We start from the raw sequence: 12,862 nt of genomic DNA on the forward strand, positions 1-12,862 counted from the left end.
ATGCTTTCCGTTAGAGCACTGACCTTAAGGATGGTACTTAACCATGCTTTCTCCTTTTAGCTGCAGCGTTACAGGGACGGTGTTCACTGTGTCGCTTGATTTGCAGTGGAGAAGATGTCCGCAGAGTCGGAGATTCGCAGAAGAAGCTTGGTTGAGTTGTGGAGATGTTCAGGGGAACCGAATCGCTGAAGAGGATCCATCCTCTTCAATCAGTGGGTAAGCCAAGCACTGCCTCGTGGTTTGAGTGCGGTATAAATACTGTTCCCAAATCCTGATGAGTCAGCCCAAATATCCCCATAGTCATGAGCTTATGAGTAAGCCCAAATATCCCCATAGTCATGTGCCTATGAGTCAGCACAAATATCCCCATGTCATCTGCCTATGAGTCAGCCCAAATATCACCATAGTCATGATTAGTTAACCTGAAGGCCCTGGGGGATGTTACTCTTTGTACTTTGGGTTTTCATGACTTGATGGCCTACGGCCCCCGGGAATAATTACCATGCCAAGAACGCTGTCAAGCCTACGGGGCAAAAAGTCCCATAAACAGCCAGGGAGGCACTGAGACATGAGCTCCATCCCATAAGCCCCCAACACACAAGGTACAGGAGAAGTGAGAACACAAGGAGGTCAGGGTCATGACTGAATGTTTCTCCAGCAGTGGCAAACTTTTTGGGAAAACATCTTTGAGCGTGTCAAAGTCAACCAAAAAGAAAATCTGGGTATCAATCAAAGAAAGAATAAATACTGTTGGTTTCACTAAGTGCACCAGTGATGAAATCAGTGAGCGTTGGTATGATTCTGCGGTCTTGCAAATAGTGAAGATTGCACAAAGGATGTCTGATGCTCAGCGGATCGGAGGTGGTTCTTCATACGTCCCACTGCAAATCCAATGGAGGAAATGATAGAAAGTATCTTTGCACCAGAAGCAGTGTCAGGAGTAATAGGCATTGGCAGGTCAAACCTTCCACCATCAAACATTGGTTAAAATGTCACCGTATTTCAAAATAAATAAATTAAAGACACCTAATTGGGTGGTTTTTAATATTAAATAATGTTTTTTCACTGTATGCACATATATTTTGAATGTAAATGTAGATGTCAATTTTATTTTCAAGTAATCATTAACAATATCCAAAAATCTGTAAGGAAATGCCTCTTTTTGCATGTTCACCCCCAAATCTTTGGACTGATGCTGCTGGTCTATCAACTCTGAGAGTGCACTGAGGCCTGCAAATCAGACCACAATGCCAGTGTTCTAACCAATTACAAAGTGTAGGTCGAATTGGCTATCCCCAGTTGGCAAAGACTGACTTAATTATAAGTCCCTAGTATATGGTACCCAGGTCTTGTAAGACAGAGTGTCCACATAGGACTGCAGCACTGATTGTGCCACCCTGTGAGTAATAAGGTACAAAATGGCACCCAGCCTACCACTGCAGACTGGAAGGGCAGTGGTCGCACTGCTAGTTTGACTTTGCCATTCAAACTAATGGCAAAGCCCCCACTTCCCTTAACAATATATGTAAGACTTCCCTAAAGAAGGTCTATTGAGCCCTTCGGCAGGGAGCTGTATATTATAAGTAGGGCATGCATTTTTATATATGTCTTAACAGCAACACCTCTAAATTGTCATTTTGCTGTGGAAGGGCTAATAGCACCATTGGCTAACATAAGGTTACTGGCTGGCCCCTCAGCCCCACCATCTTCTGAATGGTATTACCTATCTGCATACTGAAATGTATCAAATCAATTGAGGCATTTAACGTGACGTGATGCCAAGGTCGAATTTAATGTCACTATTAAAGAAATGCAACTTTTAGAAAGTTGACACTCTGAGACCTAGTTTGTCCAGTGGCCTCACACAGTCACTGGCCACGAGACAGCTTTCTGCCCATTTGGGGAGTCATGTGAATGACTCCCAGACTTAGGGAAAATAGCAGCTAACCATAGGGCGAGGTGCACCTCCCCTTTGCAGGAAACCACTCTGGGTTTTAGCCCAAAAGACAAGCTTCAAAGGCAAAACCACCTTTGGTGGGCAAATGGCGTTCACACTCCTGAGGGGCTGCCCTTTTTTCAGGTAGATGGGCTGGAGACAGGGACAGAGAGGGGAGATGAGTGCCCAAACCGTTTTTTCCACGGGTGTGTAGCCCATAGGTAGCCACACCTCTAGGGTAGTATATTAAGCTCCTAAGAACCGAGGAAGGGTCCCAACATCTTGAGAGTGGGCATAATAGTGCACTCTGGGATTGCTAGATGCCACACATAGCCAGAAAGTCATCACCAAGAGGGAGGGGACCTGATAGCCCATTGGCTAGCAACCGCATCATCCCCTCAGAACACCTGGGAAATAAATATGGCACCCCTGGCACCCTGACTCTTGATCATGTAGAAAATAGAACAAGGACCGAAGAAGGACCAGTGGTGGCTCCTCCGCTATGGTGGAAGAGCGTCACCCCACTGCTTTTAAGCAGTGCTAAGAAGAAACAATAAATGATAATAACTTTTAGTTATTATCATTTTATGCTTTTTTGCGGATGGGCGGGGCTGCTCTGCTCTCAGAGCAGGGTAAGGGAGGAGTGATTTTCCCACCCCAAAATGTGTAATGACTGTTTGATCGGCCCTCTCGGGCCGCCCAAACCAGTCATGCACACTTTCCCCGTTCTCCATGCAGGCCGCATTACAGCCTGCATGGAGAATAAACCCAGGCCCCTATTCCCTGGTTGAGCGTCGAACCAGGATGCTCAAAACCAATCATTATTCAGGGGATCCTGGGTGCTTACTAATCGCAGTGCTGCATTGGTGTATTGTGATTGGTCAGTGGGGCCTGCTGCCTGTTTCTCGAGTTCCATGAGGACAGCAGGAGCAGAAACACGGGACCCCGCGCAAAATAAGTTTATTTTTTTTAATGTTTGTTTTTTATATGCGCGACCCCACCCCTATGCAACACGCCTGCCCTGCCACCTGCGAGCCATGCCAGCCGCCACTGAGGACTGCCCCCTGGATCGCACACAGAGAGGCCGCACTATCTACTCAACTGCACCTTTTGCACCTTGGGCTAGCAAAGAGAGAACTGTGACCCCTGGCTCGGGGAAAGGTCATGCCCAGACCAAAGGAGTGACTCACTTTAACAGTGGACTAACCCCCTGGAACCTGCACCAGAGTCAGCACAACTGAATAATCCCACGTCAGCAAGTTGGTAGCCACTATGGAAGAATCTCTGTTAACTGCCACTGGGCACCCCTAGAGAACGATCCTCGACAGCCAAAAGTTGTACCCGAGTCAGTCGGACTTGGGTGTGCCTTCCAAAAGGGACACCAGCCCCCACCAAATGATATCGCTGGGACTGCTGTGCACAGAGACCTGTAGCCCAGCCACTGATGGCCTTCTACAGTCATAAAGAGGACTTTGAGGGACCCCGACCTCTGTGGCCAAAGTCGCCCCAGTTGACCCATGAATCGAAGAATAACCACAAAGGCATCCTTATCGACCGCACAGCACCCGGACTATCCTTGAGCATCTCCTGCATCGGCAGCATCAGGACCACTCCATTGAAGGCCTTGGCAGTCATGATGTAATGTTTGGAACTGGACTAGAAAACTTTCTGGTTGCCAGGTAACTGTCTAAATTTACCCCATTGCTTCCACCCACCCCCTCTTCCACTCCATACCTTCTCCTGGTCAGATTTGGTCAACCAATCTGGGTCAGAGTAGCCAAACTAACTTTACAAACTTTACGGTTGCCAATGCCTGTTTGCAGGCGGATGTAAGATTACGTTTTTTTAAAAAATCCGTATTGCCGGTACCTCATCTTGGACTCTAAAAATTCATAAAATTAATCTATTTTTATAAATTGGTGTTGTGTTTCTTTCGTGTTACGTGGCTTTTTTATTTTGTTGTTTGGTACTGTTAAATGCTTTACACTAGTTCCTTTGTTCACGTCTTGCTACTCGAAGCCATAGTTACCCAGGGTTGAGCTTAAGGTTGTACAAACGATCTTTCGTGTTGTGTAGCTTTCTTATTTTGTTGTTTATTTCTGTTAAATGCTTTACACTAGTTCCTTTGTTCAAGCCTTGCTTCTCGAAGCCATAGATACCCAGGGCTGAGCTTAAGGTTGTACAAACAAGCCTGACTGGACCCAAGACAGGTTTTGTGAGTGTTTCCCATGGTAAGACCGTACAGCCACACCATATAATACACCCAAATCCTCACAAAATACCATAATGCTATGTTAAAGCAATCATTTGTAACAAATATACCTTTTTACTAAGTCTAATATGTCAATATATAAAAAAAAATTACTCTCCAAATAGGTAAATCTGTGTATATTTGGCTGCAATGCATTATGGGTTTAAGGAGGTTAACTATATATAAGTCAAACCAAACTATGTCATTTTCAAAACACATACAAATTTGTATGGTATTTCTCATTCGGAAACATTGCTGCACCAGAGAGTGCTGAAAATGAAGATGACAATGTTGATGATGAAGAGAGGGGTGAAACATCTGCTGTCCGACATCTCAGCAGCAATTGACCAATAGAAGAGCCATCTGAAATGCCAGATGAACACCAGGGACATATAAGATCTCCAGTGCGTCCAACAACGCAGATAATTGGAAACATTACCCCTTCAATAAAACATTATGTGAAGCAGATTTTCTCAAAACTGCAGAGATAACGTAAGGCCAAGCACAGCAATGTCTCTTAATTTAGAAGCAGACATACAACCTGCTCAAGCATTTTGGATAAATCTATCCTATAAGTACAAAAACATCAACTAAGGGCAATGCGTTCTTTTGGAACAAAATTAAGAGCTATTGAGGCGACCATGACATCTGGTTTTATACACTTTTTGTGAGCCACATGAGAGTATAGCTACATAAATCTATGCATTAACAGATGGCGTACACACACTATGTGGAATAATGAATGCTAATAGATGTGATGGCCATCGTCAGCATAAACATATAACTTAAAGACAGCAAGCTTTGGTATAGCTGTGATCACCTTGCTACCCCTACAACTCTTCCATCTCGAAGATCCCTGAAACAACAAGTAGAACTACGACATTTTAGTGGAGATGTTGCTAAAGGCCTAGAACAGTTTAGTGATGTGCCAGATGAAATGTAAAATAGACAAGCAAAAAGTTCTGAGGGGGGTGTACTTAAGAGAGTGAAGAGGCATCAAGCCGCAGCAGTTTGTCTGTGCAAAAGCAGGTACTCTAATACGCAGTTCTAGACAAATCCCATACGTACCTGCAAGTAATACACCAATATCAAGTGACAGAGATACAGGATGAGAGGAAAAATAGAGCAAGGCAGTAAAGCTCTAAGTGATATTGTATTACCTCTTTGTTTATTTTTAACAATTTACATTTCGTTTACAATTTAAACAGAAATTAAATATGTGTACAAGATATGTTTAGAGTTACAATTTTATGTGCATAACATTACAGGAAACGAAAACATACATTTGTTCGCCTGTGAAAAACAGAAATAAATATTGTTTACAATTTAAGCATGATACTTTGTACAAGTAGAAAATGTCAATAATTAAAAAAAAACTTACTTTAAAAGTAGTTATTGTTGATTTGTGTTCTAACATTCCTTCCGGTTCTATTGGCATCCTCATCTTGATACTGTGCTCGCGGTGGAGGTATTTTCTCAGCATCAATATTGTCTTCTAACATCTCTATAGGGACGCCTCTTTGTGTTGCTACATTATGCAACATAGCACATGATGCCACAGTTTTCAAGATACGTCTGGTGCAGAATGAGGATGTAGGAAGGGTGTCATAAATCATGAGAGAAGAGCATATGCACTGTCACCTAAATGTACATTAAACATTATAAGAAAGCCTGCATATATATTAAAATATTAAAGGTGTATACTTGTTTTTAGAATTATATTGTATTGCCAACCCAAAAGAAAGCAATCTCCAAGCGGTCCTGTAGCCAGATGAGTGTACAGACCACAGTGGCGTAATACATAGGAATCATGGGAGTTGCCTGGGTAATGTGGTACAATGCCAATAGTGGTATTTTTCCTATTTCTCTATCAAATTTCCTATTGGGATGGTGGACAAATTGTAATGTGTGTTTCATCAATGCAGCCACTTACCTGAGGAAATTGTGCTACTCTGAAGATTGCAACCTTGGGGTCTAGTAGGTCACCTGGTGTTTGAGGAAACACAATGTAAGTATTGAGTTTTAGCAACATAGTAATAAGAACATTTCTAAAAACATGCTCTCTGTGAAATGCCTCCTGCCACAGCTAAAATGGCTTTGTAACTCCCTGATGTCAAAAGATGCTAAGAGCACAGTACTTGAATGTGTGAGGGAACGGCCTGCGCTCCTAATGTGCGTCATTCTAAAGAGGGTGCATTTAATTTATGACATCTAAAATAACACTACTAGTAAGCCTGTTCTTTGTATAAATGTCCTCCTCTGTTTGGTCAAAGTGTGTAACTCAGACCCTATAAATCCTTTCTTGCTTGTTCTTTCTCCTCTGTACTGCTGCCAATCTGATCCCTGCCTCACCACAGCATTCTGAAAAGAGATTAAGCATTCTGGGCCTCTTTTTATAGATTGCACCTGATTTCCACCTGCATCCCCTTGTTGGTAAATTGTGAGTGGAAAAAATGAGTTTTGTGACTAAAAGCAAATTGCGAATGATTTGAACATACAAGTACTGAATCGCTAAAATGTTTCAGCAATAACCTATTTACAATTTGGAAAATGTTGACATTGCAAAAATGCGATTCGGAAAGCATTTTGTGTGCATCACTAAAATAAAAAATGCTTACAATTTACCTCTTTGAACTTGCTCATATAATAGTTTAGCAGTAGCAAACCAGTTTGCAACTGGTTTGGGAGTTGCAATTTTTTAAACATAAGGCTCTTTGTCATCTGCATAAAGGGAGGTCAAAATATTTCCTGGTAGGAAATCCAATACCTCTTCGTGAGTAAGGTTCTCTAAGCCAGGCTGCAATAGATTCCATCACAATGGCAAAGAGTAACTTTGGCGGGGGCAGCCCTGTTGCGTGCTTCTGCTAATAAGAAGGCTGCTCAATGAGCAGCCCTTGACATAAACCCTGCCTGTTGAGGCAGAGTATAGCAGCTTAATAAGAGAAAGAAAGTAGGTACTCCTGGCCATACTTTGGAAGGCAGAATAGGACTGGCCATTCTGAGAAGTCAGAGTTCTTTTCTGCATCCAGTAGGACCAATACTACTTTGAACTCTGGCCTTAATTAATGTAGCTTTGTGGAGATTATGTGGAGTTGATTTGACAGGTACAAAGCCCGATTGATCTGGAAGCAGACGCTTACCCATTGGTGGCATGAGCCTTGTGGCAACTATGTTGGTGAGTGTTTTATATGTTTTTAGTAAGGACAATGGCGGATATGAAGAGCAAGCTGTCGGCTCCTTGCAGGGCTTAAGTAATAAAAGCTTCTCTGGTGGAGTAGGTAGGGCTCCACTGTAGTGCACCTCCTTGTAGGTGGCCAGAAATTGTCAGGCTAGGATATCGTTGTGTTCCTAATAGATTTCATCGGTTAATCCGTTGAGACCCTGGGCTTTACCATGAGTCAGGCTGTTAGTGGGATTCTTTATCTCTTCTTCATTCAGAGCTTCAATTAGAGGTGTCATGTACTCTCCATCTGTCCATGCCACTAACATGGCATGGATAGATGCACTTGTTCTAGATAACCATGTAGGTATTAGTTGTTGTTGGAGTGAAGTGAGGATTAGTGGCCATTAAAAAGACAGTGAATGCATTCAGTGTGGTGACATTGCTGGTGGGCCGATTCCCGACTGGATTATTAATCACTGATTTGTTTATGTATTCAGCATTTTGATTAAGTACCCAAGCCAACTTTCTACTGGATCTATCTGCTTCCCCATCATCAGGGCATCAATCAATCAATCAGCGTTTGTTATGCGCGCAGCTGCTTCAAACAGAAGCGTCCTGGCGCTCAAAGCAGACAACAGAAAGCCAGCTGCTTAATCCTAATGACCAGGCTGCATCAAACAACCAGGCTTTAAGTTTTCTTTAAAGGTGGCCAGCAAGACAGTCCAGCGCTATGTAGATGGCAGACTGGTCCATAACTTGGCTGTAAGAACTGTGAATGAGCATCCTCCGCGGCACTTTTCAAATATTTTGGAAACTGTATCAAGCGTCGGTTCATAGAACTAAGTACTCTCTCTTGGGTATATGAGATCAATCTATTCATCAGATAGCTCGGGGCATCTCCACTAAAAGTTCTAAAGGCCAGCGTCAGAACTTTAAATGTAATGCGCTGTGCCATCGGAAGCCAGTGCAACTGCCTTAAATAGGGAAAGATATGTTGATGGCAGGGAACTCTTCATTCAAGTCTGGCCAGTGCATTCTGAGTTAGCTGTAGCATGCGCATCAGGCCCACAGTTGGCCGAGGTAGAGATTGTTCAATAATTTGGAGGAAACTGATTGCTTCCTCAAAATTATGACCTCTCATTTGCAGCCTTGCAGAAAGTTTATTAATGTCTGGTAGCACTGATTTCTTTGGCATACTGATTTTTCGAGACTTTCCAGCTGTCGTAGTTGTGTCCAGACGGACTCCAAGACATCGCCTTGCTTTGAGATGGAAATTCCACATATATTTCTTGAAAGCCTCCCACTCAATAGAATACTGAGACACTGATCTCATTTGTATGTTAAAATATTAAGTGATGGTGACCCTGATATCAGCCTAGAATACCATAGCCTGCAATGCTTCTGACGGGAGCACCCCTGAAGAGAATCCTGGACAACATGATTGGTGAGTGGTATGATAGTGTGGGTTGCATGTATTCTTCACTAGGGAAGAAAGACCACTAGATAACTACCAATAACGCAGAGGAAACCAACTTTTTGCCACCACAGCCATCTCACCAAAGAAACCTGGGTCGATTTGAAACATTGACATTTATTAACTTGTAAGGGGTGTATAATAGGGCAGAATTGACTACAAGTTGTCTGCTATTGCAGTCAGGGTGTATGCAACGTGGTTTGAAATCTATAGATTCTTTAATAAGAGTGGCAACGTTTTGGAAAAGGAGCTGAATGAGAAGAAGTCTCTAAATTAGCACCATTTGCAGGCAAATGAGTGGGTAGTGGCCAGATATAGGTGTGTCTCGTAATAAAGCAAAATCGACTTTGTGTCGATTCAGGTATGCCACCACGATCCTGGCCTTCTTAGGGCTAATAAAACATCTAACATTTCAGGACAGAAATATTGTATGTTGAGTAGCACTATTGTGTACCATTGCACTGCATGATTAAATGTATGAGTGTACTGCTTGATTTTCCTGGCCTTCTTGTGTTGTAGAGCGATCAATATGACTTCAGTCTCTTTCCATCCAAGTCTAAGGACTAGAGTAGTGAATAGGGCCTATCTATTAGACACTTTGACACAATCCCGTGCTCCTACCCATAGATCAGGGCCTACATACATAGCCTAGGGGATAGATTCGTTAGCATCGAGGATAACTTGCCCTACAGTGAGGGTATTTCATGGAGTCGTGCTGAATTCAGGCCTGGTAGGCCTCAGACAGGAGAGACTCCATCTTTCTTTCTGCTCCGGCAGCTTGGGACACTTCTAGAGGGAGGGCGATGTTTTAGTTATGAGGTGTTATTCGCTCTGAGAGAACCGGTTCAGGCCGGCCCTTATCGAAGGAGTGTATTTTTCCCCTGCCGAAGACACTACATCAGGCCGGCCGGCTGGGAACGTGTCCTTGGCACGGGGAGGTACAGGAATTTGGTGGGCGGCAGGTTTCGAGCTGGAAATTTCCATGAGAGAATGCACCTCTATATTAGTGAAAGTCTGAGTTAGATATGGGTACTTGCTTCTAGACCATAGGCGGCATCTGGCCGTTAGCAGAAAAGCTACTACTTATTCCAGGGAAGACAGATGACGAACTTGAATCTAAAGAGGAGAGAGTAGCCGATGAGGAAGAGGTTCCAGTGACTCGGAGAGGGAGAAGGGAGTAGATCCGCGACTGCGGAGGTGTGACTTCCAGGCGAAGCCGAGGCACAGAGGGAGAAGGGAACCTAGATGACCATTGAGCACAGGCTACATACGACTCAGGTGATGTCGACCCCTTTTTCTTTGAAGTGTATAACTTAACCTTTCACTTTCCTTGCAGGTTATATATATATATGATGTATTCTGCGAATGTGCATGTGGCATTTAAATAAAGTATTTAGCTTGTCGTGAGTTAGCATGTGTTGTGTATTTTTGTATAGGAGGATAGCCTATTCTTTTAGTCAGAGTTAACTCAACATGAACAGAGGTTAATCCTGGTCAGGTAAGTGGTAACTGGATGAGGGGGAAACGAGCCCCTCGAACTAGAGAACAGGTTGTGCTCAACTAATAGTCTTTGTGTGATCTGATATATAGTAATCCCGATTCCCCTGTCATGTACTACGGTAATAATAGGATGAGCTCGTGCTAAGGCTGCCGTCTGGTAGGAGATTCTGGGTCTGACTGAGGCCGCGAGACTATGTGTGTTGCTGCCGTCTGGGTAGGAGATTCTGGGTCTGACTGAGGCCGCGAGACTGTGTGTTGCTGCCGTCTGGGTAGGAGATTCTGGGTCTGCCTGAGGCCGCGAGACTGTGTGTGTTGCTGCCGGCTGGGTAGGAGATTCTGGGTCTGACTGAGGCCGCGAGACTGTGTGTGTTGCTGCCGTCTGGGTAGGAGATTCTGGGTCTGACTGAGGCCGCGAGACTATGTGTGTTGCTGCCGTCTGGGTAGGAGATTCTGGGTCTGCCTGAGGCCGCGAGACTGTGTGTGTTGCTGCCGGCTGGGTAGGAGATTCTGGGTCTGACTGAGGCCGCGAGACTGTGTGTGTGTTGCTGCCGTCTGGGTAGGAGATTCTGGGTCTGCCTGAGGCCGCGAGACTGTGTGTGTTGCTGCCGTCTGGGTAGGAGATTCTGGGTCTGCTGAAGGCCGCGAGACTGTGGTTGGGCTGTGAGGTCTTGATATATATATATATATATATATATAATAGGAATTCCCTGTCCTTAGGTGGTACATATATATGTGGTCATTTAGGTGTAAAAAGGCCCTAGGGAGGGGGTAACGTTCTGGTTTGGGTCAGAAGGGCTCTGTAGAGCGGGTTCCACCCGATCTGAAAACCCAAGCAGAACATTTGGCGTCACGAACTGTTTACGAAACCTGTGTGCGTTGTCATTGTCTTGTGTTTGCTTTCAGCGTGTGCGTGGTTTTCTTTTTATATATTTGCGTGTATAGTTTTTTCTCTCTTTCTTTTTTTCTTTCTTTCTCTTTCTCTGCGTTTCTTTTTCTTTCTTTTTCGCGATGTTTTCTAAGAAATCTAAATCTACTCTTAAATTGTCCGTTGATATTCCCGGATGGGATTCAACGCCTTATGGAGCCTTAGCCCGTGAGTGGGCTGACTCTACTGGTCTGAGTGAAAATTGGAACTCTTCTTTGGAGTCAGCGGAACCGGCTGACGTGATTACTTGTTTGCAGACGGCACCTGTATTGAAGGGTGAGGAGGTTCCCGCTTTGGGGCGCAGAGGTTGGGTTATTCTGTCTGCGTATCGGATTCTGCATGAGAGATTGTTGAAATTGCAGATCTCTCTTAAGGATGTGGAGGCACACTTTGTTGAGATTCAGAATTCTAATACTTTATTGCGGTGTCAAAATAAGTTGCTTTCTGACAAACTTGACACTTACCAAACGGTTGCCGAAAGGGCGGCTGTGCGGATTGCTCGTTATAAGTACAAGAACAGGCGTGGTCGAGTTTCGACGCGTAAGGTGCGTCTGGTCGTGGCGAAAGCTGGACTAGATTGGAACCCTGATGAATGGGATGGTAATATCTGGGACTCGACTACGTCTTGTTCCTCGGGTGAGGAGTCTGTCAAGCACGAGTCTTCTCGTTCCCGTCATGAATGTAAGTCTGCTTCTCGCACCTCTGATGGTGCACCCCGTGATTACGCTCGCTCTTCGGGCGGCATCGATGCTTCGTACACTGATTGTCCCTCTACTAGTACTGCTCGAGCTCCTTGTGATGCTCGTCCCGTGGTCTCTGCGCATCCGGTTTTTCGTCGGAAGTTGCAGCAGTCTCCCAATGCTCCGCAGGGTGTTTCTTTAGACTGTTTAGAAGATTTTACCCAACAAGAAATTAGTGACATTTTGCAGCGCTTTCGGCAGCGGACTGGTGAGGCTTTGCTCACATGGATGGTGCGCCTTTATGAACTAGGCGCTGCTGGTATTATGTTGGATACTGGCGATTGTTTGAAATTTTGTTCTTTGAGTTTGGATTCTACTGTGCAAGATCATTTTCGTAACTATAATGGTGGTGGTCAAATTTCTTTGCTCCAATTGGCGACTGAGGGTTGTAATTTGAAGTATCCTACTGAATCTGACTGGCCTGTCAATGACAAGCCATGGTATACCTTGCGTGATGCTGCGCAACGTCTTAAGGAAGAAGTGATGAAAACGGCTATTTTTCTGGGCACTGCTGACAGGTTGCTTGATGGGATGTTGACTTCTTCTGTGCGAAATCGTATCATTCGCTCTTCTCCTGTTGCCTACAAGCAGGTCATGATGACTTTGTTGATTAACCAGACTGGTAATGTACTATCTACAGTGTTGGAATCGGTACGCCAACTCGGTGAGTTGGGTGAGTGGTTTAAACCTGAACGTCAGTCCCGGCCTGACACTCGTACTCCTGGTGAATATAAATTTACTAGACGTGATATCTTTACTGGTCTTTTGGCTGATGGTGTGCGTCGGGAGGACATTGATGGTGAGACTACTGCTCGTTTGTGGGAGATGTTTCGCAAACGGGGCTTGGATCGGAAGGAGGGTGCCCGGCGTGTT

The 12,862-nt window shown here is 44.4% G+C and overlaps 1 long non-coding RNA gene across 1 annotated transcript in view; it reads left to right on the top strand.

Moving 5' to 3' along the window:
* The window catches only part of LOC146776100 (uncharacterized), a 94,659-nt gene that overhangs the window by 5,789 nt on the left and 76,008 nt on the right, over positions 1-12,862 (top strand). Inside the window, exon 2 of the long non-coding RNA XR_014971984.1 lies at positions 61-216. This is a non-coding gene — a long non-coding RNA (uncharacterized LOC146776100). The remainder of the gene's footprint in view (positions 1-60; positions 217-12,862) is intronic.

This window comes from Triturus cristatus, chromosome 12 (genome assembly GCF_964204655.1).
Source record: "Triturus cristatus chromosome 12, aTriCri1.1, whole genome shotgun sequence".
Classification (NCBI taxonomy): domain Eukaryota; kingdom Metazoa; phylum Chordata; class Amphibia; order Caudata; family Salamandridae; genus Triturus; species Triturus cristatus.